The 27,762-nt window shown below is 42.6% G+C and overlaps 1 protein-coding gene and 1 long non-coding RNA gene across 7 annotated transcripts in view; one reads left to right on the top strand and one right to left on the bottom strand.

The window, feature by feature from the left end:
- FOXO3 (forkhead box O3) overlaps window positions 1-27,762 on the bottom strand; it is a 93,471-nt gene that overhangs the window by 32,558 nt on the left and 33,151 nt on the right. The gene's annotated exons all lie outside the window — the stretch shown is intronic.
- On the top strand, window positions 1,914-14,290 carry LOC133624942 (uncharacterized). Of its 2 annotated transcripts, XR_009818207.1 has the most exons (4): window positions 1,914-2,810; window positions 3,868-4,715; window positions 5,919-6,034; window positions 8,771-14,290. It is a non-coding gene; the product is annotated as an uncharacterized LOC133624942 (long non-coding RNA). The 2 variants fall into 2 exon arrangements; XR_009818208.1 differs by lacking the exon at window positions 3,868-4,715.

Genomic DNA, 27,762 nt, shown 5'->3' with positions numbered 1-27,762 from the left:
AGCAGTGGTTTTGAGAAACAGTCTTCTTCAGGAACAGGAAAAATTAAAAGCATCCTGCGGGACACGATCCATGTTCCTCCGTGGCTATCCCAATAAGTAAAGGCAAAATGAAGAGCCTGGGACAGACGTCAGCAGCTCTCTGGGGCCTGACAAGCACTGGAAAGGAGTGCTTTCCAGCACCAAGAAGAGGCTGGGAGTATCACCTTCCCCTGGGTACATAGCAACAGTTGCTAGTTTTGGCAGGCAGAGAGATGCAGCACAAGACGTGAGAGTGACATCATTTGATTATCACCTCGCTTCTCTCAGATTCAATTGGATTCCAATAAAAAATTATTTTTAGAGTCGCTACAGACAAAAGCCTTGAAAACTAATTTATTACAGATTTGGGTAGAGGAGGCTAGGGACTGTATTACTAGCAGACAAAGCCTTAACAAGGCCTAAGTATTTGGAAATCGAAACCACAGCAGAAATAACATGTACATATTAGCAGCAAGGGTAATTAACCTTCTGAAAAACACTTAAGTGATGGGTAGATTCGCCATTGCTTTAAGTTTTCATATGTAAGGCTGGATATTCTTTCAAAAGGTGGGATGAAGCGGAAATCGAATTTGGAATTTGCTGTGGAAAGAACTGATGAAAGCTCTGCAGCATTTGGTCAGAAGACCTGCCCTTAAAACCTTCAAGTTTGCCTGCTGCCTCTACTTAGGAAGTTCAATTCCACTTTGCTAATACAGGCATTTGCAGTTACAAATAAAGTTAAGAATTACTAGAGTATCTAATAACAAATAATGTAAAATCTCCAGAGAAGGCAGTACAGTGAAAAAAAGTAAAAGCCCTCCCAAATGTTAAGCCAGAGACTCATTGCTTTTGCCCTGGACACGAGAAATGAGTAACATCATGTCTCGTTACTCCATGCCACTGAGAACTTGAAAGTAACTGATCTGGTCTCCAATTTCAAGTTAGCCATGGTGTTTGCTTAGGAGACGAGGTTCACGTGACAGGCGGGAGCTTCTGAGGGAGACCTTTTGCAGAAGAGGTAGCAGCTCTCTGGAAATAAATAACTGCAGGGATTCCCAGGCAGCCACAGGTTTGTCAGCAGTGGTCTGCTGCTTGGCAGTGCAAGGCACATTGTCGTTATGTCTATGCAACAACAGGTATTAGTATTTACAGCAAATGGCTTCTTTTTACATCCCTTACTTTGAATATTTGATATCCTTTATGAATTTTAATGGACCACTGTACTGTCTTATGTTTTTTAGCTTGTCATCTAATGTGCTTGTACAGTGACAGACTAATGAACTACTGAGTGATGTGAGGAACCGTGTGGTATGTCATAACAACTTGTTTTATAAAATAACAGGGCAAAGCTTTCTCTATTTTTATGGGAAGGACAGATTCACTGCTCTGCCTGCCCCAAATGACAGCAAGAAATAACAAGTTTTGAGCAAGAAAAAAGGGAAGACAACAACAACAAACCAAGACAGAAACAAAACTGCACTGTCAGATTTTCATTTTGTTACAGCCGTCATCATCAAAATCGGGAAAGCTACCCAGCGAGGGGCCCTGGACTATCACATCATCCCCGGTGCAAAGCTTCTAACTGATGCAAGCAATTGACTTGTCTGCTAATTTGATTTCTACAACTCACTGCGTTGGGACGTGACCGATAAGACCTAACGAGCAATTCCCACAGATAGGGATTTTGCAGAGCCTTGCACACCATACAGTACAGCCAACTCCACCCATTTCTTTCTGCACATGCCACTGTTACCCGCAAATCTGAGGCAGACACGCAGGACTCTATCAGCAGGACCATATGCGTCTGAAGAGATAGCAAAAACCAGACACTGCCATCATCCAGCCAAATAAACAACTCACATACACGAAATGACATGTGATAGGAGAGATCAGGAAAGGACACGGTTTAAGCCTCCTACATTCAGAGGCTATTGCTTCAAGTAATGCCTCTAGCAGATGCAGGAAGCAACCTAATAGCCACAGATTTCTCTGCGACACAGGTTCCCATTACGGAGAAGTCAAAGTCAAGAGATACACACCACACCTAAAGCAGAGGAGATGCACTTCTTCAAAACTGACACAGCTAGACTGAAGACTTCTAAGTGTGAGAAAGGCCTCAAATACTTTGCTGGAAGGGAAAGAGGGGAAAGTAGAGCAAAAGGCAGGACAGCAAGTAACATGAGTAATTTGAAAAGATTTTGCAGGGTAGGTGGGCAATAAATTATAAATCACCCAGCCCACAGAGATTTATGAGAGAGAGTCTGGCAGCAAGGCCAAGTAACTCCTTTTCTGGAGTGGGATAGGCCAGAAGCACAAGGAGAAAGACTGAAACTCCTGTTTCATGGAAAAGTAAAAAAACCCTCAGAGAAGACAGGACTACTCAAAAAGCTCAGACTTCCTGGAGCTATACGCCTTGAGCTGAAGGCTGAAGGCTGTGCTGGTACCTGTGGACAAAACTGCCTCCCAGATGCAGCACTGCTTCTGGAGGGCTGGAAGATGCCCGACCTTACTTGTCCAAGTCACATCACATCCTCGTCCTCAAGGGCCAGCAAGGATTTACTGCTTTCCCTGGGGTGCGCAGAGCCTCGTGTATGACAGAGCAAGGAGCAGTGATGGACGTGTTCCCCAGTACGGCTGAATCCCTTCTCCCTCTCCAAAATCATCCCCCTGGTCTCGGGGACCACAGCCCTGCAGGGTGGCACTTGGGAACCCCCAGGGCCTGCCACATGCTGCGCCAGCGGCCACACAAAACAGCGTTCTCAAATCAAAATACGGTTTACTACTAACAGAAGGTAGGCAACATAATGTTTTCTAAAACTGATACAAAAGAGGACATATGTCTCTCCTAGCTCAGTCCCCCGCGCCACCACATGTTTCAGGAGCTGCTGAGAAGCCAAGATTCCTGCAAACTCGCGGGCAGGTGCCTGCTCCCAGTGAGCAGCTCCCAAACAACTGCCTCCTTTCTGCCTGGAGAGGTTTTTTTTTAACTGTTTATAGTTGCTTTTATCTCTTCCTTCTCAACATTGGCAAAACAAACTGGAGAGCTGAAGAGGTAGGATCTTCCCAGTTAATAGCTTCGGCACTGTATCTTAATCCCCCCTGAGGCATCTTCTCAGGGTCATTTTACCAGCAGCAACTGTCTTTGCTTGCCTGGTTATTTTTAAAACTACTTTGATATTAAACCAACCTCACGTGGCACTGCAGTAAACATATCGATACTGGAGTGTACACCCTCTCCATCTCCAGGAGAAGATGTGCACCGTGCTGGGGACAGAGGACAAGGAAGAGTGGGACATGCCACATTCCCCGCCTTCAGGCATCTTGGATATCCAAGCTGGGGCATCCTGAAACCTGAGGCTTGTTTCAGGGCACCCAAGATCGGCACTGTCCTGCCACTCGTGTGAGGCACAGCAGCACCTGATAATGAGTATCTCCTCTCTTCCCAAAGTTTTGGGGTTTTTTTTAATAGCTTCTCTTATTACTAAGATAGTGAGCTCTGTGCAAGCTGTTCCCATCTTTGCATACCCAGAGAAATAACCCAAATTATAATAACAGCATGTGAAAATTGGGAAACCTGTCCCAAGATCATGATGATTCTATTAAAGTAAGCAGAGGCACCACACTGATGCCCTAAACAAGGAGGAAGGCAGGCAGGTATGAGAGGAGGAATTAGTATTAGCAACAGACAATAATTCACATGAACCAACAGAAAAGGGCTTGCCCTTTTCAAGTAAACAACTTGTAACAAACAATAAAGGTTTCTCTACCAATAAAACAGACAAAGTATTTAATACCTGTAATTTTAGCCTCTGAGAGTAAACTACTTAATAATTTTTTAATTTCTTTCAGTTCTGAAAAAGATCACTAGCTCCTCAGTCTGGTGCTTCCACCGCAATTTAACAGGCATCAAATGACAAGATAACAAACTGATAAACCTCAATCCAAAGGAGAAATCTCTCTACTTTTGTTTAAAGCAGAAACTTTCCTATTCATCTCCCTCTTAGAAAATCCAGCATAAATACACACAACAGTGCTTTTCCTATCCTCTTCATTTAAAAAAAACAACCCACCACAATGTGATGCAGCCTCAAGGCCACAGCTTTCTAGAAGAAAAGGCCAAGTGAAACAGTTTTTCCTCAAGAGTTTGTCTGACTGCAGAAATAGGATCACACCATGCAATGAGCAGCTGGACAAGTGCCTTAGATCACACACCACAGATGCTTTGTGGCCCTCCATGAAGTTAACACAAGGAAGTGCAACCACTGCAGCCAGCGCAGTAGAGAGTGGAAGTGGGAAGGAAATACAAGGACGCTGCTGCAATTTTTAGGCCGGCCGTATTTCTGCCTGGAAAAGGTGAGAGCGTCTGGCCACCACAATGGCCAGGTAATATATCAAGCAAACAAAAACCCTGTATCAACTTTCTGCGAAGGTGGATGAGTGACCGGGTGGCAGAGCAGCTGGGAAGCAATGTATCAACTGGAAAACTACCATGAACAAAAACCCAAGCATTACCACAAAAGCATGAAAACCCAGGGGGAGGGAAGCAGCTTCTGTGAAAATACTGTAATAGGTTACCTTTATGTGGATGACTTCATGCCCGCCTAGACTGAGTCAGAGAACTGCTTTGCGGTCCATCTGTCTGCCAACTCCTGGCTAAACTTGAACATCCTGTGACTAATGCATCAAAGCCCCACAAGGTAACAAGGTTTTCTTTGTCCAGCACTTCCAGATGTACCAGTATTACCCTTCACACTAGCTCTTACATATCCTCTGGGTCTATATTTGGTATGTTTCTGACTTTCAGAGACTGTAAAACACTGCTAGATTCAGACTTTTCCTCTCACTCTGCTATCATGGACCTCCTCAATCCATTCCTCTCCATATACCAGCAATATTCCCCTGCAGCCTGCTCAGCCCCAGCACCACACCACCACCATTTGCAGAACACATAGGGCCAAAAGCTTTTGTGCACCGTGAACCTGCCCTCTCGGTATTCTGAGAGTTCGATGTAGACCTTACCCAAGCACAGCTGACAAAACTTGCCCTCTTCACTTGCAAAGCATCATTACAGCATGCACCATGTCGACTGTTACTTCAGTGACCTCCACTCCCCCAGTACCACCCCCAGGACAGAAATACCACACCACTGCCCACCTGCCACACTGCAGCGAGCCCTCTTCTGTGCACTCACTCACCAGGTGCAATTCAGCCTGGACCAAGTCTCCCTGAAAAGAAGCTTGCAATATTTCATACAAGAGATACTTCAGAGGAAAAAAAAAAAAGAGTACAGTTTCAAATGTGGATCTATTTTCACTTTTTCATTGCTTTGGATATAAAATTTTGCTGCCACCTATGTAAACTATTTTCAAATACTGGAGGACAAAATTACTGGAGATGAATGTGGGCACAGAAAACACTCTGACACCATCTCTTACAGAAAGCAAGCCTGCACTGCTGGATTCCGACGGATTCTGCACTTCTACCATCTGCCTTTCAACCTCCTTGCAGTTGTAGTGGACGGAAAAAAACCCCAAGTTATTTACAGTCCCAGCTTTCCTCCCCAAATCAGAAACACTCTCCTATCTCTTCAGTGACAATATAAACTTAAATCATTTTTCTTGCCCTCACTAAAACCATTTTAAAAGCAGTAGTCAGGAACAAAACAAATGTCCCAGCTACTGTAATGTGTATTACTCAGTAATGATAAACACTATACACCCACCTAGACTTCTCACTTGATGTGGTTGGAAACTGCTATGTAAGGTGGAAAAAGTAAGATAGGCTGCTTTTATTTTTGGCATTGGTTTAAGAGTTTAGGCTTACTGCAGCAGTACATTTACTCTGGCTTCTTCTGCTTCTTGCTGCTAACTGTGTAAAGGTGTTTTGTGGCTATTTTTCAGGAAGAAGAAAAGAGGTTTCATTGCCCTGCTATTCCACCACACTGCCAGGCTGCAAGAAGGAAACATGCTGGAAGAGGACCCCTTTTTCCTCTCCTTCCAGAGCAGAGCTTGGCAAGGTAAAGCCCTGTCTAGCCAACAAAGCTCTTTACCACAGATATCCTTATTAAACACAGTCTTATCAGAGGCGAATTTCTGCAGTCTGAAGCGGTCAGGAATTAATTCTGTCAATATTTAAAATTTCAAGCCCGGATTAGAGCCCAGACCCAAGCGGATGTGAGCCGGCATCGGAGTCACAACCCAGGCATCTGATCATGCTTGCACTGTGCCAAGGGGCTGCCTGAGAGGCTGCACCTCAGGCTCTGTACCCACTGCCTTGGTGGTACACCAAAAAGCTTGCTCCCTCAGGCTGCTGCAGCAGGAGGAGGGGGATGTCCAAACTCACCTCTCTTGTGGGATGCAAGGGAAAGGCTATGCCCATGTTTTTATACGAGTCGGCTAGGGAAAGATCCCAGGTCCAGTGGCATCAGCTGTGTGCAGAGGGCAGAGAAAGCCAGCCCGGAGGAGGGCAAACAGAATGCCACAAACATAGCCCGTGACTTTTGGGATCACCTGTGCTTCTCAAAAGGGTGCCACTGAACAGCAGGGCACGCAGCCAGGATATAAACTAATGTGGTACGCTCCTTTGGCAGCTTCTGGCTCTAATCCTTACCCAGAGGATCAGGCTCTGTCTGTCTCTGGCTTTATCCACAAGATACAGTCCTCAGGGCAGGGCTGGTGGGACCAACACTGCCTGCCTTCTCTCCACGGTGAGCCTTCACTGGCACAGCCCAGCTGCCTGTCCAGCCTGGAGAAGGTGTGAGCTTCACCCTATCACCTCATTGAGCCAAGGCCTTAAATAGAGACCTAGCTCCTCCTCCTTCATATTGAAAGCCGGCAATTCTATTGACAGAGACACCATGAATACAGTACTAATAAGACTACTGGACCCTGCCATTAGTGATTCTGGTGAAGGGCCTTCATGCCCTCCTTTCCTACAGAAAGAAATCTTGGGGAAAAAAAGCCAAAACAACAAAAACCCACCCCAGTTTTGCCGTATCCTTTTGGTAAGACCTACCAAGCTTGGCACAGAACCCTCAGGTGTAGGTGCTGTGCTTTCACCAGAAAGTCATCCTGGGTAAGCAGTGAAAATAAACAGTATGTCCCAGGAAATGCTACAGTTCGCATTCACACACACCCCTGCCCTTAGATAATCCATTGTTCCAATGCAATATGATGCTCCTTACATTTAGTGCAACATGGGATGCTTGCAGTGACTGGCATTGCAAAATAGCAATTCACATGTCACGACATCAACCTCAATACGCATCACTGTAGTAAGGGCCATTTCAAGCCTGTAATGAACTCTAGTACTGCAATGCCCTCTCAACTGAAAAAAAATGGAAGTACTGCTGCCAGCTCCTTTCCACTGAAGATATGTAGAACAGGTGGAAAAAAACATAAATAAATAGGTAGAATTACATGAAAAACAGAGGTTATGTCCACTAGCCTTTTCTTTAGCCTTTGTCTTTTTTTCCACTGGTATTAGAGACCCCAACAATAAAACGGAAGAAAGGTTAGAAAAGCTGTAGGAAATTAATGGAGAAGAGAGTCGGTTTTGATCTTACCTTCATTTGCACTGTATCAAGGCTCTTAGCTGAATTATAGCCTTGGCTCAAAAATCAGAACATGTATTATTTGTTGTATACTAATCTACATATCAAAATCATTTACACTAATGATTGCTTAAGATTTCACTGCAAGTTCCTCTGTATTTCTTACTGAGCATCTATGCACCTCCCAGTAAAGCAGAAGCACATTTCAGTGCACTAAACTATAATAATTTTTAAACCCTTCCCCTTCCTCTGACCTTACAACAGGTGCTAAATGGCTGAGCTCATTAGTGAGGCCAATTGCAAACTCGTTTTGGTGACTTTTGGCATAAAGGAAGAGTAAAAAGTTGCCTTTCTATTTGACTAAAAGCCTGAAAAACAAACAATACACACAGCATACATTGTTCAAGAAGTGAGCGCAAACAAGCTTAAAAGCTTAACCTTTGTAGGTGTTGTGTAGGAGCAAAGTGGGTAAAACCTTACTGTTCCGACCCCAGCACCCCGGGCAGCCGGTGCAGAAAGGGCCCTACAGCGCCAACTGGGATCCTGATCATTAAGCTCCTTGTCAGCGCTGGGAAATCCAAACTTGCACCTCAGAAAATAAGCAGCTATTAAAAAAAAGAAAGAAAACCAAAAAAAAAAGCTACAATACACTGGTCTCTCCTGCGTCTCTAACAGAAACTCTGTCCCACGTCAGTGGGAGCTCAGTAAGAGGGGCGAGAGCGGAACATGCCTCATGATGTGGAGGATTTTTGTAAATGCCTGGCTGTTAAACTCAGCCACAGACAGCAAAACAGAAATGTAATTATACTGCATGTGCAATTTAAAATTATTAAACATTTCAGCTTACTCAGATTTAAACACAACAGCATCTAGGGAAAATTAAGTTTTGATGGTGCTTATGCTATATCAAGGACTGGCTAGTACAAAGAGACAAGAAAAGATCTGAGATAGGAAGTGCAGATTGCACTGAGACACCTTTTTTGTTTCCTTCAAAGTGATTCCCCGTTTAAAAACAGGCCCTGGTGCGAGCTTTTGAAACCTACTAACTGTGCAAAATCTGCTGTTACTTTTAAATGTATTTCTCTTGCAAATTCCTGTGTCTAAGAGTCTGTGCCCTCCCCCTCAATAAATATCATCACCAGGGTTAACTCCATTAATCAAAACAAAAAGTAATTAAAAAATTGCACTTTGGTGTTGCAGGACACAACCTGGGAAAAGATGTGAAGCTCAGTAAGAGATCCCAAGGAACAGCCATCACCACAGCGCATAGGTACAACTCCGTTTTAAAAGCCACCATATGCTAACTCGTGCCTGCAAGCCTCTTATCCTGGCTCCAGCTACCCACACTAGAAGTCTGTCTGGCATAGCAGCCCAAGGGAGACACAGACCACCATCACCAAGTTTAACAAAGCAAGGAACCAGGCAGGGAAGCACAAAGTCCTGGTTGTCTGGCTCACTCCCTGCAGTGGAAATATGTGGCTAAAGGAAAAATGCAATGAAGCTGCTACTAGCCCTAACATTTAAGGCTTCATTTTACTTCACCTGCATACCAGGAGCTTTAACAAGACTGGGCCTTCATCCCCAAAGAGCACACACTCCTTGTTTAGAGACTTTTTCATCCTTTTCCAAAGAAAATGAAGAAGCTTTCAGTGAGCCAAAACCTGTGTGGAGATTTTCAGTCACCAGAGGCAGCAGCAGGTGCCTTGATTCCTGCTCAAGTCAGCAGAAATCAGGTGCCTAACCCATCCATGCCTCTGAAATCCCCTCAGTAATAGCTTAATGCAACAACAGGGAGAAGCAAATGGGTTTTGTCTATAGGTTGCTTCTCAAACAAACAATACAGATTGCATGTGACAGGCTGCTGCGCGAGTTTGACTGTATGTGTCTACGTGCAAGTGGAAGAGCTAATGGTGAAGTATGCCAACTTCAGAAGGGCGTATTGCTTCCAGTTATTTTTAATAATAAAAGGCATCCCAGAGTAGTCCCCATTATGCAAGACCCCTTGATTTGAGCAACCTGCAGTTTGGAAGCAGCATGTGCCACTGCCAGCCCACAGCCAGAGACTCCATGGGCCACACAGCTCAAACATCAGGGCTGGCCTTGCCAGGGGCAGTGCACTAATGAGACTCTTGTTCTACTGTACTAAGAGCTAATGCCAGTCACCCCCAAGTCTTCTTCCTTCTCTTTAAAGACATTTGTCTTCATGTCCCAATGCATCTGTTTGCAGCAATGTCACACCTCTGCTGCTACAGCTGTAAAGGGTGTACCTGCCAAGCAGGGCACAAAACATGCTTGGAGGAACATGTCCTTCAGAGGCAACACTGACTCATGAAGGTCTCTTCTCCTACTCCCAAGCCTATCCTTGCGCGCTGGCCCATGGAATTTCTTGGGAGATGCTTAGGTAGGTGCATGAGTGAGTAACCAGTCCAGTGTAAAGATACTCCTGATTTTCTCCTGGTGTATCATATTCCCCCATCTAGAGAGCTGCCTGCCTACAGACAGTTCCACCACTATGGTGTGAGCACAGGCTCATGGGTGGCACTTTTTTTTTTTTCCCACCTCCTTCCTAACAAATTTTCTCTGTGAACTGACTTGCAGAACAGCAGAAGAACTGACATTGCTGAGGACAGGGAGCAAATAGGAAGACATGGGCGATGCAGGGAAACAAGGGAGGATGCAGGACAATCAAAGACTTTCTTAGGGTCAGCTTACACTGCCGTGGAAGACATGGCTGTCAGGAGCAGTGGTCCTCTCTGTGCCCTGCAGTGAAGCTAGGCCTCAGTGAGCATGGGAGCATGCCCTAGGAAGTTACAGCCATGGCTTCAGATGAAATCAACCACCCAGCTCAAATTCAAGGCTGCTTTTTTTTTTTTTAATGTTTTGTTTCACTTTTTAAAAGTGAAGAAAGAGCAAAATACAAAATTTAGATCCAAATCTTCCTGGGTAGGGTGCCTGCCTGGACTAAGGCAGGAGGCCAGGCCAGGCACCTATTAATTACAAATCTCACTTGGACTCAAAAGCTTTCAAAAGGCTCTTCTGCTCTTAACTTGATAGCACTGTGATTGAACCATCATTTCCCTCCCAGCCCTTCATCTTCTGCAATTCTCCCTGGGTTGGCATTTTGAAGTGGTTTTTTTAGTTCACAAAAATATTCAAAGTGACACCTGGATTTGGCAATACTGGAGAAGCCTTATGCAGAGGGTTATGTTCTCACACTGAGCATCTGGGGCAGAACATCCAGCAAGGTGTTGGTGTGCTAATATGAAATTAGCTCATAAGAGCTAGCACCTCCCTCAGCTGTTAGCATTTAAAAGAGGTCAAGGCTTTCAGAGGGACCCAAGATAATTACATGCTCCAGACTCACTGAATTTCAATTAGATTTGTGCACTCATTTCCTTCAGGTTCTTCTAAAATCAAACCCATCTCTTACACCTATAATCATACTTAAGTTTTCAAGCACCTTTCTCCCTTTGTGTGGATGCAAGTCTTTACTGGGGAAAATCTTTTGTGTGGATTATTAACTTCAAACATACTTAAGTATTTCTAGAAGTAAACACAACTTAAGTGCATTTAGGTTTATGCAGGTACTTGCCTGCTTTTGTGAAGAGTGATGAACTTAATTACAAGCCTACCTATTTTCTAAACAGAGGCCTTTCACACATCTAGGATTACTTTTTGGATTTTTTTTTTTAAACAAGACGTTCACAAAACACTAGAGTGTTTATAAATTTGGTTAGTTTTATATCTCTGTACTACTCTCAGACTGGAATACAGGAGTACAGAATATAATTAGTTATTTTTAATATTTTCTTCTGAAGAAAACCATTTACACATACCCAGTTTCACTACAAATTTAAGCAGTATCCGATTAGCACTAATTGTTGGATATGCCATATTACTGTGCAATACGCTGATCTTCTAAAACCTTGAGTTGTAATCTTTAATAATCTGTCTCTAAACAGAGGTCTAAACTCGGCTTCTCCATGTATTATGTCTTACCATATTTGACTTGTTAATAATCTTCCCAAAAGCTGCACTGAAAGGGCAGTAAAATGTGAAGAACCATGCTAAGATAGACATATTTGGATTCATCTCATTAGAAATCTGTAATGCTAACTTCCATACTCTCAGTAATGCTTAGATGAAAGACAGGCGGTAAAATTCTTCCCAATGAAATGTGAGGAAGTCCTTGACAGAGCCTTACATAAGACTTACAACAATCAAAAAGCACAAGTACAGCAGACATTGAATGACCATCTTCATGTACATCTATATCCAATGTCAAGTCTGAGGAACTTGTACTTTGAATCTTTAAAAGCACCGAGCTTGGCCAGAGCGCTATTGGGAGAACGCAGGACAGGAGTAAGGCAAGGACACTGACTGAGGTCAGCTCGCCTGCTAACACACTCCATTAAAATTTCAGCTGCACCACAGTGGAGGTTTTATGCAGAATGTGAAGCCGCTCTGCCCTTTTGCACATCTGCGACACAATGCGCTATTAAGCAAAATTAACTGATTATGTAGCAAATATGGCAAAACGAAGCACCGACTCCTCTGACAGCTCAGTCTCCTTTTTAATGAGGCACAGAACAATCTGTTACCAGGGTTAGTGCTGCAGACAGTGTTTATGGTAATGGGTCACAGTTCATCTATTTTTTTATAGAGGTATCATACATTAACTGCTGAGCCTACCAGGGGCACAATACCTGGCTATGTTTCTGGCTATTAACAAACTTGTACAAAGGACCTCCAACAGTTTAGTACATTTAATGACGTTTATTCTAGTTCTCCTAATTTGTTCCAGAGGCCCCCACCTTGCCTTATAAACACTCAGTCCAACATATTCACAGCTGTATGGCTCATCCTCCTCTGTTACCTTGAACTTTCCTTGTCTCTAGCATGTTGTGCTAGCCATGCTTAACTTATCAGGCCAAGGAGTAAGCCAAGGAGTGGTTGAGGAACATTGCTAGGAAACCCTATAGGCAACTGCAGAATCAGCTAAACTGCGCACAAAATAGGTCACTTCTGCATTATCAAATGTACTTAGTGCAATTACAATCACAGAGAACCATTTTGAACTGAGAAAAATATGGTAAGGAAGAGAGAAGAAGCAGCAACAGCAAATGTGAAGTCCTATTTCCCCACAAGAGAACGCCATTCACAGGTCAGCCTGTTTGGAAAAAAAATAGGCTTTTAAAATGAACATGGCTTTTATCACATAATTAAAGGCTGCAAGAGGACATATTTAGCTTTTCTAGTACTGTGATGAATATCGGAAGCAAGAGCATGGAATAAAGAACAAAAAATCTGCAACAACAGCTCTAGAAAGGAACCAGATGGCAGCTGCTACCTGTGCAAGAACTGAGTCGAAAGGCAATCCTTTCCAAGAATCTCACTGGCTTTCCACAAAGCCTCCTTATCTTTTGAAACTTCCCAGAAAAGCAAGCTGGAAATAGGAAGAACATGTTATACAGGGCTTTTAGTCTGTAAGACAGAGCAAGAAACAGTTTTCAATTCCCAGTTCTGGAGGGGCCAAGTATCTTTGAAATAAGGTCTCTGTATTCTGTCCTCCACTGACCTTCAACACTGACTCTTCTGCCTGGGTATCCTGCTTAAAATTCAGACCCAACTAACCCTAGTGAATAACTCTCACAAAGTGAGGATTTTCCTCCAAGGAGACAGAAAGTCTTGGATTAAACATATCCTGACATGTGAATGTCTTGCATTAACAAAGCAGGTTGACCTGGAACGTGAGGATGACAAGTGCCTTATTGAGCATCCCTTCCTGCACAAAGCAGTCCACAGGCTGCACTTCCTCCTCTTGCAGACAGAATCCCTTGCAATCCATTACAGGCTTGAGTGTCTCATTATGTGGAAACACAAACGCAGCACAATGCCTTTAACAGTAGTAAGGGCCCTCCTTGAAAGCTTCGATTCAAAACATTTTGAATGAGACAATATAGTGAAGGTGTGCCATGAGGGGTACAACTTTTATTGTGCAGCATGAAGCCTGACAGGAAAGCATCCTGAGGTATGGGGTATTTAATGTCCATCAATTTTTTTCATGTCTATTATCAAATTATTTCATGTCAATTGAAATAACTCTCCACTCCATTCTTAAGACACTGTCCAAACAGGCCATACACATTATTGAAAACAACAAGAGTTCTTAATTTTGTTTGCAGCATGGTTTCTTGTGCAGGGTTTTCATCATCTAAACAAATGGGTTTCGTAAATGAAAAAATATGAGAAAATAAAACTCTTCTGATTTCTTGTTTGTTTCTAGCACCTCACTTGAGAAATACCAGTCTAAAGATTACATATAGCATAGTACTTATGCAGAAAGAGATTGTGACACCACACAAAACTAATTCTTCCATCTCCTCCTAATCCCTCTGAGAATGCAGAATATTTACTTTTATCGCTGCCATCGCTCAGCTTCCCAGCCCCAACTGCCTGTTACAGTAGTACAGTATGTACTGTTCTGAGTTGCTGAGTCAAAGAAAAAATAGCTCAAGTAATTAGAAAACAAACAAACAAAAATAGAGTTTTCTTTCGCTCCCCTCCTCCTCAAATAAAGCAACATCACAGACTGTGAATCACACTGCAGCCATCATATGTCCATATCAAAAGCTTGTACTTGCTATTTCTTTTGCTGTGCGTGTAGACAAGAGAAAAATGTTTCTCTGAGAATAAGTCATCATAAAGTACCTGCTGAGTCAATCATTTCTCTTTGCAACGCAGGGGATCTCAAGATGTAGATTGCTGTTTACGGACTGAAGACTTTAGAGGAGAGAATATTAACTGGGGAGAGGTCATGTCCTATGTTCAATCCTAATGTTTGTTGGCTTTGTACGACTTGTTCAGTTTAAAAATGTACCTGGGACATTGAAAGCCATTTTATTTTTACGAGAAAATCAAGAAGTATAATATACTATGTTACATACACAATCTTTCTGTCTCGGTGCCCCAGTTTGGACTATATATATTGCTAACATAAACTGGACCCCCTGAAAGCTTCCCTTGGACTGAAACTGAAAATTAACAATGTGCAAGCATCCCAAGCAGTAGGCGAACAACAGTCACCATATAAATAACATGGGAAAAACTGGAATCAAATTACAGTAAGTTTTCAAACACAGCATTTAACACATTCATAAAGCCTCTAAGTGACATGGAGGATGTGCCTATTTCCAGGTAGAGATATGCGATGGTTGGGCTGAAAGGCACGGGCAGAAGGGAAAATGCACTCACTTCAGCCAACCACTGCCAGTATATTTCCCTCTAAAGAAAGCAAATGGCTGAATAATCAACTGCAAATGACTTCTGGGTCACAGGAGGAGGCAGAGAGGTTGAAACCTTGAACTACTGCTGCTGATGTATAGTATCTTTATCTCTCTGCTCCCTATGGTGCATAGTTGCTGGTTATCTCAAAGGATGAATGACCTGCCTGCAATGAATTATGCCTGCTTATCTCCCAGACGGGGTATACACTAAGTCATTAAGTCATCTAAGAGCATAACCCCAAGGGAATTACTAAATGAATGCAAAATCCTGTCCTGCTCTTAGCAGTCTCGTGTCAGACTTCTGTATGCTTCTGGTGCAGGCGCCTTGGGGAGCAAGGAGTGGGAATGAACATCTCTCTATGGTTGGCGTGGCAATCTGCTTTCCACTGTTGACTACTTCTGCTTCTGACATTGTAAAGTTGGATGATGACAAAGTAATAACAGTAGCCATTTCCTTAAAAGTAAAGGTAAAGGTAGTCCTCTCTAATGAAGACTTCCAAACCACAGATGTACGAGCTGAGACAAGAAGCCAACATGAGACTAGGAAAGAGCTCACAGCTATTGTATTTGTGTTAGGATATAATGGGTTTTGTCTAGATGAAAGGGTGCACTTCATCTGAAGAGCAGTACATTTTTTTTTAATTAAAAGAAATTGATTTAGTGACAGGATTTACAATAGACTATCTGACAAGCCCACTGACCTTCACACATACATACAAATGACTAAGGCTTGATGCATTCAGAGAAGTGGACTCTTGCTCATAACAATAAAACTACTAAATGCTGAGATCACTGACTCCTGTAGAAATCGAGGAATCCTCCCCTAAGCAAAGTGTATCAAAGGAGGCTTAGGGTAAAGACTAATCAGCACAGCGAGCCTTTCCAGATAACATCTCATGAAGTTTAAGGGATAAATAATATCTTTAGATAGAGAGGAAAGATTATGTCTGGCAAAGGGTCACCCATGCTTTATTACAGCCTGGCAAAGCTCTGGCTCACCATTTACCTGGGATGCTCAATTTACTATCACTACTCCCATTGCTCTTTGTACTGAGTAAGTTGTGCAGTAGATAAATATCTCAAGTCTTCTCAGTACCCACAAAAGAAAGCAGCTCAGCAGCATCCTTAATGAGAAAGAATCACACATGCAGCACCTCCAGACAGCACTAAACTGTTTGGCATCCAGCCTCTAAAGCTGTTTTCAAGAGTCTGATGCTCAGGTTTGGTTTCAGTTTCCCATTATCTGCAGACAGGGAGCACCCTCCAAGGTGTTCCCTTGGAAGTGGTGGTGTGGCAGCCTCTGTGCCCCACCCTGGCTGAAGACTGACTGAACCTCAGCTTCACTGGGGAAGGAAAATAAGCAGGATTGTCTGGGAATGAACAATTTCCATCTGAATGGAAATTTGTGCCTTTACAAAAAGGCAACAACAATCTCTAACCTTCTGTCTGGTGACAGACCACACCATACATGAAGAAATAGTGCTCAGCATCATTTCAGCATTCCCTTCTCAATTTTAAATGATGGAATAATGAAATAATTTTGAACAAAACAAAACAACAAACTAGCTCCAATTTCTTTTTGACTTACAGGCTTTACTCCCAGCCTGGTCACCCATACAGGTTTCTCCAAATGTTACCAGATCTAATCCTTTCTTAAACCTTCCTGGGACGGGGCCAGGATATTTATATCTTTCCAGGGCAAAACTCAGACTAGGCCTTGTGCTGTTGCTTGTGCCAAGAAAAGTCTTGCCAGGACATGGAAAAAGGAAATTGCTCTTGTTTCCATGTGGACATCAGAAAACTCTGTCTGGAAACAGAAGATGCCACACAGATGGTCAGAGAGCAATCAGATTTCCTTTAGAAAGCTCCACACGCCACACATCTCAAAACTTTTTGGAGGACGGCTCAGGCTTGTTATTCTTCTGTGGGTTTTTTCTTTTGCATTTTTTAATCAGACCTTTCTGCACGAACAAAAAAAAAAAACCAAACAACCCTTTTAAGTAATCCACCTTTCTTTTTCAAATAGTACTTCACACTCAGAGATGTACTGGGCACCTCCGGAAGCGTGATTTTAATCTTATCTTCCTATGCATAGTGGTTTATATAAGGCCTTAATTTTTGTTCTCTTATATAATGCCTATTTTTTCACACTGTGCATCCAGTCATTACCATACATGAGGAGTTGAACTACATGATAGTGAAAAGATTTCATTAATAGACTAGCTTCTAAGCTTGCAAGCAGTCTGCTAAAGGAAAAATAAAAGCAACAGATTTTCAGTTTTAGTAGACAAGGACAGCAAGGGCTCCCTTGTTAGCTTCTATTTATGGTCCCACAGCAGTTGACCTGAATCTCCTCCATACTCATCCCTCTCTACAGAGCCTATAGCTTAGATTATACACTTCTTAATGAAAACACCACCTGCCAGATGGACAAGAGAATAATTACATTACACTTACATTAATAAAATACATACAAGTCTCGTTTGCTGTGCTCAATGTGGTACTTCACATCTGGAACTGTGTACAGTTGAAAGACTCAGAAACAGGATTTTCCTTGCTGTATTTTGCAGCAATGAAGATCAAGATCTGATTCGTGCAATTACCTGATGCAAATCTACTTGATATAAGAAAGGCAGCTCTTGGAGTAATAAGCTACCTTTCCTTATCATCTGAGCTCGCTGGGTTTTGTAGGCCAGGGTTCAACTATTGCACTCACAATGTGCTGCCATTCTCACCTGAAACCCCAAGCAGAAGGAAGGAGACACCACTAGTTGTTACACAGAAGTACAGAGCTCTAATGGGAATCAAATAGAGGCAGGGACCTTATCTAAACTTGATAAAAAGCTTTGGATTTAATTTTAGGGGTGAGCAAAAGTTCAAGCCAATTATGCCCCTGTATCCCTAATATTACCCACGGCATCAACTAAGAGCATGTCCTGCTCTGGTGGTGTGTCTCAGGGAGCATTTCCACCTCTCTGCTAAAAGCCTAATTACTCATGTTTCTGGGAACCAGGAGTAGAGAATTAGAAAACAAAATGTCTGAATGGGCGATGTAGCATATAATAGTTTCACCATTAAAAAGATGGCCCCAGAATGAGTCACTTACTGTACGGCCACGGCTGCATCTGCATTGAACTGAGAAGCGCAGAAAATTGATTTCCCCTCCCCAGGAATGTCCTGAACCTTTATGGCTTTTATCCAGGAGGGCGAGAAGACCAGCAGGCGCTTTCTGATGGCTGAATCCATTTCTCTTTTCCCCCAAGAGAGGCTACATATTTAACAATAAAGGCTATGCTTTTAAAGTTTAACCTCCAAAAATTCTCCTAACGTAGAAATTTCATTCTGTCTGTCCTGCTGCTCCAAAAAACAAACACTTCTCTGAGGCTAGTGAGACTTTTACAACCTATTCCTATTTTCTTGGCTCTTGTTCCCTTGATGAAGCAGAACTGTAAAAGATCCTTCAGGGACTTATCAGTCCTTGTTTGCAGACACTTGAGGAAACTACTGGTTGCATTGACTGAAAACTTGAATTCTGCCATTCAGAATGGTACCAGAAACGTACATTGCATCATCTGGACGACAGCTGTCCTTGCAGGGTGAAAGAACAGGAGTACAGTCTTCAGAACCTGCTTCACTCTCTTTGCTATGGGGAAAAATGGTAAAGATTCTCCTCTAAAGGACTATCATGATGTGGGGAAGTAAAAAAGATAGAAGATGCCCAGAAATGCCCACCAAGCAACACTGAAAAAGCCTTGCATGCTAGCCATCCTGTCTTTGTGGCTCACAACTAAACACATATTTCCTTGAGGGAAGAAAACATCTCCATCAGTTTGCCTGAGACCCAAACGTGAGTCCTAGCCAGACAGCAGTCTTAGTTTCACCAGCAGCCAGACTCCAGCCCTGGACAGTTTCCATCAGGATCCCATTAAGCCTGTGCATGTTCAGTCCTCTCAGAATTTGCGAAAGCCACGTGTGTATTCAAGAGCAGATTTGGATGTTGTATTTGTGTCTGGCTTCATAATGGTTCTCATGTCCCTTAAATAACAGCCTGTTTTCTGGAAATTCAGTAATTTCTTAAACATGTTCACAAGCTTTTCCCTCTTATCTGGCAAACAATACTGAAGCTATCAAATGTCTGTAGCTTTTGTTTTTACTTTTGAAGACAAAACATTGTTTCTTTGGAGCAGGATGTTGGTTAGACCACGTACTTGGGTGCTCAAGAATCTTCTTCCTTCACCATACTAATGCCTGCAGACATCCTGTTACCTATGGCTCCTGGTTTGCCTCCTAAGTTCCACTAAGCTAGTGTAAGCAGATGTGAGGTGTCACAGAAAAGGACTAACACCTGTGCCACCAAACCAAAAATTACCTCAGAACAGAAAATCGTTTCTTCTTTCAGAGAAGAAAACACTTTGCACAGGATATGGTTCAGGTAGCCCATGCTACAGATCATCTGTGACCCCAAGCAATTCCCAATGTTCTTGGCAAAAGCAGGGTATAGATCTAAATTCCCGAACACAGCAATGTTTATTGCACCGGCTCGGTGATTCACTAAGTACAGGATGTGCCCAATTATTCTCTGTTTTTTTTCCAATCCTATTTCATAAACTTCAGTTGCACAAGTACAGCAATATATTCTTTCTTGCTTGTCCATTAAAATTCATTTTCGGAAAGGCCATCCGACTCAAACAACAGAATCCCCAACTGGGTATATGCCTTGGGTTTTTTATTTTGTTACTGTAACCATGGTATCAAAAACCTCAGTTGTTAAGTGCATATATTCTGTGATACAATCACTTTTTTTTGTCTCAACCTGCTGAGAAAAGTTTTGCTTTTAACTTAGGATCCTGGGCTTGTTCCAAGCCCAAAAATTAAAAACAGCAGTTATGAGGGACACAGATATCTAAGCCAACAACATTTGGCTGTCTAACATTAAAATTAGCAGAATTGTTATTACTAAAAACAAGCCATTAGATCTTTCCAAGATAAATAAAAACTTAGAATTCTGACTATCAGTCCACAAACAAAGCTTCTAATTTAGTTTGTTTGAACACTATACTATGGTTAAACTAGATACAGCTTCAATTTCTCTCTCTCTAAAGCTAATTTCACTACCTTAAGCAAGCTGGCTGGAAACTGAAGCTTCAACCTCTTTTTCTTTCTAGGATGAGTCACTATAACTAAACAAATCTTCCTATTGTCCTTGAAATATCAACAAGGTAGAATGGCTGACAGCATGTCCCACACTCAAGGGCTACTTGTTCAGCATTATTTTCACACACACACACACACACACACACACACACACACAAAATGTTAACAATAACCCTGGCAGCTAGGAAATGTGCCCAGACTCCTTTCGGAGAAAACTAAATGGGAAATTTAGGTCCAGGGATGCACCAAATGCCCTCTCATCTTTTAACAGAGATTCAAGGATCCGAAACAAGTGGTCACTTCAACAGATTCAACCTATATATGTGGTGGGGACATTTGATCCAAAAGACTAGACTAAATCTAGTCTGGAATAAAATGCTCAGTTTTAATATAGTGTAGATACAGAAGCCTCTGCACCTGCTGCTTTGATCTGCTCATCCTCTCCCACTGTGCCAAACAGCACAATAAAACCCCCGTCTCTCTAGCATGGAGATCTGCCAGGCCAGCCAGTGCCTCTTGCTGTGTGTGCAGGACAGACGCCTACTGTATTTTTCCTGAACAGCCACGTATTGCACTAACAAATCATTTTATGTACTGAATTTGATGAAGAAGGTACAACCTTCAAATTCTAGATGACAAATTTGCAAGGCAGACCAGGCTTCTGGTTAAACAGTGTTGATAATGCAAGGAGGATTTTATCCCCTCGTCCAGCTCATATGTGCTCTTATTTGACAGTATGTGCACATCTGTTGAACCCCATCATAGCAAGTAGGCTGGCTGGAAGCAGTTCCCTCCTACAAACCCATAGCATCTACACTGCTCCACAAACCCGATCAACACCTGAAAGGGAACTGCCACCATTTGATGGGACCCATTAACTACACCACCCGCTCTCTCCACTACAGTTCAAAGGCAGAGACAGAGCTGCTTTAAGACACAAGGATCTGACAAAACAACATGATCTGAATCAGGCTGGCCAGTTTGAAGCAAGCCTCTCCCCCTCCTCTCAGCAGAGGTTCACCACCTGCAGCTGCCCCGCACTTCAAGGAAATTAGTGTCACCTCACCACTTGGTGTGCACACCCTGCAGTCACTTGTCAGGCTTTGCGACCTCTCCAGAGAGAGACACAGGAGTAAGACAGGCCAAATTAAAACCCTAAGCCCATTAATCACACTCTCATGACTTCAGATAATGCAACACGCAGCATATGCTTATGTAGGTCTTGCCTTTGGCCATAATCTAGATTATGGAATAAGCTAGGAGCAGGGCTGCGGTGACAAAAAGAAACAACTCAAGCAAGGAGGGACAGACAAGGGTCATGTGAATTCACTGCCTCGACGAAAGGCAGTTATGCAAAGAGTTCATACCTGAACTCAAATGGCTCAATTAACATTCCTGAAATGAAACTCATCGACTCTCCACATAAAATGAGGCCAAAACTGATGGCACGTACCCACTGTTTGACACGCTCAGCGCTTGAAGTGGAGCTCAAATGGATCATTGCAGCTTCACAAAGTTCCCTGTGAAGAACTGCCAAAGGAGAAAAATTATGTGAAATAACACTTTATCATTCCTACGGTGGAAGCAATGTGCAATCACAGAAATGGCAGTGGAAGAATGCAGCTGAAGTAGTTCCTCTGACCTGCTGCAGAGCACTGAGAAAGCTCTTCAGTCTCGTTGGCAATTTGCAGGGAGCTCAGCAGCACAGTCATTTCATGCCTGTATTTGCAGCCAACGTTGCATGGTATTTCAAAGATCTACATTGGATATACTCAAATTACGTTATTTCCATGCTATGCCAAATATGAATTCTGTTCAGTATAACTGCAGAATATCTCACATGGAAAAAAAATAATTTTAAGGAGGAAATTAACTATGTGGAGATGTACAAAGATTTAAAATCAGATGCATCAGAAAATGAGTAATCCTATTAGACACGTCGTTGAAAGTCAATGTATTTTTTTAAAAAACCATGCTGTTATTTCCAACAAAGTCCAATTTGATATAGGAAGTTTTGGATAAATGGCTATAGTACACAGCTACACGGTTCCTTCTGATCCTAAAATCTGTCTACGCTAGCAGCTGAACTAGAAAACGCTTAGCCTGTTTCTATCTCCCTTGCATCAACATAGAGCTGATTTAGGGAATTTCATGATTACAAAATGCTGAAGCAGTTTGTTACCTCTGGCAGTAGTAGCTGTGGAAAACACACTTCCAACAAAACACCAGTGGGCTCTCTTAGTATCAGGGCAATGCTGCAGGCTGCCTACCGTTCCAGGTCTGGGACAGAGAGGTGTCAGAAGAGGCATCTATTTCTAACTTGGCTTCAGTCACTACTGTGACTTTCAATCCTATTACTCAGTGGGAAAAACATCAAAAGATATGCACTTGAAGAAATTGCAAAATTTGTTCCACTTACATGTGGAAACAAATCTGCCTCAGACTCAGATCACTCTGGAGTCCCTGACGATGGACACAAACAGTGGGCGAGGCAGAAGAGAGGCAGAGCTTATCCCAAATACGTATGTTTTCTGGATGTGCGCTTCCCCTCGTCTCCGTTAGTCGATTCACAGACACCTATGCTCAAGTCTTTGCAGAATGGCGTTTACACTGGGGAAAGGATATGTCCCAGAGGGAAGCTGTCCCTGTGATCCTTTAACACTTAACATGCTCTCTCAACAGCTTTGGTCTCCATATACAAAGTGCCTGAGTTTTTATCCTATCTTCCAGAATCTTTTTTTTGCCTGAAGATACCAAAAATAAAATGTTTCTAGGTAATAAAACGGTGTTAATTCCTGTAACTCCAGCTGATAGAAACAGCAGGACACTTCAAACAATGTGGTTTGCATGGAATGATTTACCTTACAGGAGGCTTTAATGTATACAATGAAAAATGTCTTTCTGTCTTCATCAAAGACCTGCTCAAAATCCTAAGAGACAAATAAAATAAAAAAAGGAAAAAAAAAAAAAAAAAGAGGCTGGGGCAGGCAGAGATGGGACAGGAGCTGCCCACTACCTCTTGTATATTTTACAGTCCCATTCAGCCCACCTGAAAGGACTTGTTCACACCCAGGTAGAAAGACCAGACTGATGCTAGGATTGGGAAAGAGTCTTTTTTTGACCTAAAGAGACCAGATTTGGATACTTGTGGTAGCTAAGTGGTACCCAGGTGCCATAACGGGAAAAGACAAAGAGTGGAGTGAGTTTCCTCAAGGGCACAGAATCATTCCGGTTGGAAAAGACCTTGAAGGTCGTCAAATCCATGATTCAGCCCGGCAGAGATGTGAGCTGTAACGTGGAAGAGTCTCTCCTTCCTCAGCCGAGGAGAGCACGTCAGACACACACAGCCCTTGTTGGGTGCCCGCACGTCAGGGGATGCAGTAGCACCCAGAGGAGCTGATGAGGGGGGCAAGTCCAGGTGACCCCCCTGCCCCTGAAAGAGGCCTGCAGTGCAGAGGACACAACTTGCAGTTGAGGCGACTACTTTGAGCTCTTTCAGTTAATCTTAGATGTGACGGTGGTAGGTAATTAAAAAATGCATAAATATCCATCCCTAAGTCTCCTGAGCTACTTTGATCCAAACCAAGCCACACTGTCAAACACCTGCAATGCTGCAAACCTTGCCAGGAGGCTGCGGGGAAACACCAAAACACACCACCAAACACATCATACTGTATCTCAGTAAAAACTAATCTGTGCTAGTTGCTCTGCTGAAAAGCAAGCCACAGAGAGGGGGAAAGGAGAGCTCACCCTCCAGAGTCAAGGCTCTGCCTGGGCCGAGCACCAGGCAGCCAGCCATCCAGCCTGTGTTCGTGCCCTACGCACACCCCAGCTGACATGACAGAGTGTGGGCAGGTGGCCCACCCACCTGGCCAGCATGGCTAAGCCATATTCTCCTCTGTTTAGGGTAAAGAAGGCTCAAAAGCTAAATGTCCTTTAGAGCAAGAGACTACAAGCACAAACCATGCTTTTTATTAGCAGTTCCTGTGCTGCAGACTGATGGTTTCTCTGAACATGTCAATTTATACAATGCTTCTACCCCTCCTCAACCAGTCTTGCTAATAAAACATAAAGGTGTCCTCTCAAGTGACCTTCCTCATGTAACTCCCCCTCAAGCCAACAGAAGCCAACTGCTAAAAATAAAGGTAGAAGTTGCTCCATGAAGGTCCTAAAGATGACAGCAGTGCTGCATGCCTCGAAGGAATCATTTGTCCCTAACATCTCAAGCATTCAGACAGAGACAGACAGAGAGACACTTGCCTTAATGCTCCTTCCCCTTTCCCCCTCCCCTCCTTCTTGGAAAGGGTATTGTGGTTGAACACTTTGCTCCAAGTACCCGTAACTGTCCCTGGCTTTAAATGCCTCTTTCCTCCAGGAATCATTTCAATGTAGGCCACTCTATTTATGCTGCTCTTCTGTAATCGGGGGATGAAAGAATATTGCTTGCAAGACATGCCTGCTTGGTTCACAACCCATCTCCAGGCAGTGCCAACAATAGGACTGCTTACGGCTAATCCATTTACTTGGCTTACCTGTTATACTCCAGTCTCCTTAATAAGCACTACACAGCAGCTTCACCTAACTTGGAAACTGCTAAGTGACCTGTAGTAACCTCTTCTGTGCCACGTACTTGGAAAGCTGTGGATTTGGATTAAGACAGAAGCAAATCAAAACTGCCATGGAGCTTCCAGTGGACTGCTGGTGAGAGAAGACATCTATGCCTTCCACTGCATGGAGACCGCACTGTAACCATCAGTGGATGCAAACACCTTCCTCTCTTCATGGCTAACCTTCAAGGAACCGAAGCCAGACATGACATAAGCAGCAGTTCTCTCTCCAATGTCTGAAAAAAAATCACGTTAGACTACGTTGTCTCCTCTGACTTTTTTTTACTCTTTCCTGCAGGCAGAAAAGATTCCCAATCTGCTGTTGACCATGCTAAGAAAACGGCTTTAAGCCTCCTGCTACACGAGAGCTCTCCACTTCCTTTCTTCTCCTCTGCAGTGCTACTTCCCCGTGCAAACTGCAATGCCAGGTAACATCCTAACAGAAAGCAGCAGAAAATGGAGGCTGGAGCTTCAGTGCTTTTATAGAAGAGCAACATGTTCCTGTATCTACAGAAGACTAAATTCTTCATCACAAGCACAGTAGAGTAGGTAAATGGATCAGGAATCCACAAAAAACGAATGGAAGACACACATGATTTCCACTTAAATCAAAACAAAGCATGTAGCATATCTGGGTAGGTAAAGAAATTGCTCTTTCCCTACAGAGAGGTTTAGAGAGAGAAGCGAATGCCAAGTAAACAAAAATCTACAATGCAAATTCAAATTAAAAAAACTCCAATCAATCAACAAATGTAATAGTGACAAAAAAATTTATCAATAAAGGAAAATTTCTAATAGACATAAACTTTGATGGAGACTTCAGTTACAAAGACAAGATACTAATGGAGCTGGCTACTGAGCAAAAGGAATGCATGTTCATACCTTTGGCTTCACAAACCAAGTTCAAAGATCCTGCATCCCTGGCTGTGAGAAGCAATTTAAGCATTGTCTGCTGAACGCAACACTTGACACTACAGAGGGCAGCTTGACTGGCCTTCACTACATACAGTCATTATTTGTTAGGTGACCTACAATTTATGTTGAACTATCAATCTCCAAATAACTATTCTCAGCCAAGGAAGGGATGGGGGAAACAAATTAGAAGAAATTTTCTAAAATGTGACATATTTGTCTCTCATCACATCACCTGTCACACCTATCTAGCATATAACTCTCCCAACTCGTGTAGCAGCTAAAAATAGACTGTTCCTCAGTCACTCAAGGCAAAAATAGTTGCCTCCACATCTACCAAACCGAAATTATACTTTGTCGTGCCTACAAGATGGATGTGGAACTAGTACTTGATGGAACAATACATAGGGTTTTCTAGAATTCCAGCAATTACTAGAGTAAAGCCCTAAAAGACACACCTTTAAGGGAAGGCAGGAGGAGCTCAGTTGATTGAGTTTTATCTACGAGAAGACCAAGTGCTGACTTGGTCATATGTACTTTCACTAAGCAAAGACCTCTGATAGCAGATATCAGCTGAACTGAGCACACGAAAACAGAATACAAGAAAATCCCCGTGGTTTGACAAACAAAGAGAGGAAAAGTAGCATCAAACTTCTTAGGAAAAAAGGGGTAATTAACTGTTGGAAAAACTTGCAAGAGTTTCATCACCTCAAATTCCATTCCACGATTCTGTGAAATCTTCAAATCAGGATTGTATGCCTTTAAAGTACCCTCAAGCTCAGTCAGAATTTATGTGCTTGATGCAAGAATTACCAGATGAAATTCAATGTCCTGCATGTCACACAGATATCAGACAATAAGCATAATGGTTCCCTCCAGCTTTAAAATCTATTAATTCTACGCTGTATGTGCTAGGAACTCAATTACATTTTGTAGCTACCAAAACCTATACAAATATCATCACACTGCTTCAAAAGACAAGTTAAAGAGGAAACAGTTTATAAGTCACAAAGCATGGCAAAATGAAGCTTTTTCGTGTACCTTAAGACAAAAGTGCACTAACATTGGAAAAAAAAAAAACCAAAAAAGACATCTTGTAAAACTCATCTATACCTAATGCAATTTCTCTTCCCATTATCCCAGCGTTAACACACTGGTTTTTAAATAACATTTCTTGGTTAGCAATTAGTATCAATAATTATGACAAAATGTGTTCACTGATTTTCTCCACATGACTGGAAGAAAAAGAACAAAGGGAGAATTCTCTTTTCACGTCCAACACTTGGACCTTAGTTGATAAGAAGTGCTTTCTTTATAGATGCTTTATTCCAGAATGGAGCAAAAGATTCTTAGAGAATAAAATACTTTGAGTTGACACAGCAATTTCCATTATTAGCTCTGGTAGACATTAGCAGTTGATATCCTTCTTGTAAGGATGCATCCTATCTTGTGCCTGGCCTGGATGAAGCACTTGTACTATGTGCTCTACAAATGCAGAGTGCCATGAGATGCTTGCTCTCTTTAACAGCTTGTTTAGAAAAAGCAATTTATTTCAGACATCTTGAGGAAATGCAGGTAGATGACAGAAAGATACTTTCCAGAAACCACAGTGGCACTTTGTATCACTTCATCTCTCCCTTCCCCTTTGCACCATGGCCTCTCAGGCCTTCTTGCTAAAAGATGAATGGTATGTGCTTGCTTACACTTGTGAGTTGATCAATCAAAGCTGTTGCTACATAAAATGAAGTAGACAGAGCTCCATCATATTTCTATATTAACGTCACTTTGCTTAATCCAATCTCTTTATTAAACTCCATCATTAGGCATAGTTTTCAAATTTGCAGCTAATTAATAGAAAGAATCTTCTGGTGATTTTTTTTTCCCCCCCCCTAACAAAGCAGGAAAAAAAAAAAAGCACTACTTTGTTTTTTTGAGAACAGGCTGCTTCTTAGTAATAAGAAGGATCATATGACAACAGTTTTGCAGTGTATCGTGCAAGCTCTGCTGGAGTCAATCCAATTTCTATACAAGTGCTGCCATTTGGACAACAAAGCCGCCTTATTGAAACGGGCAGGCTTCATCTTAATTCTGGCACTACTGAATGGAGAGTACACACTAGCCAGGGAACAATGAACCAAGAAAAGAGTTACAAATCTCTCGTGACAACTGCATGCCAAGGAAGAGAAGATGCATTATGATAGCATTGTTTGCTCTGCTCCTTCCCAAGACCACT

The sequence above is a fragment of the Colius striatus genome, chromosome 2, assembly GCF_028858725.1.
Source record: "Colius striatus isolate bColStr4 chromosome 2, bColStr4.1.hap1, whole genome shotgun sequence".
Lineage (NCBI taxonomy): Eukaryota > Metazoa > Chordata > Aves > Coliiformes > Coliidae > Colius > Colius striatus.
Note: the sequence above shows the minus strand (reverse complement) of the source record. Positions and strands in the feature narration are given on the sequence as shown.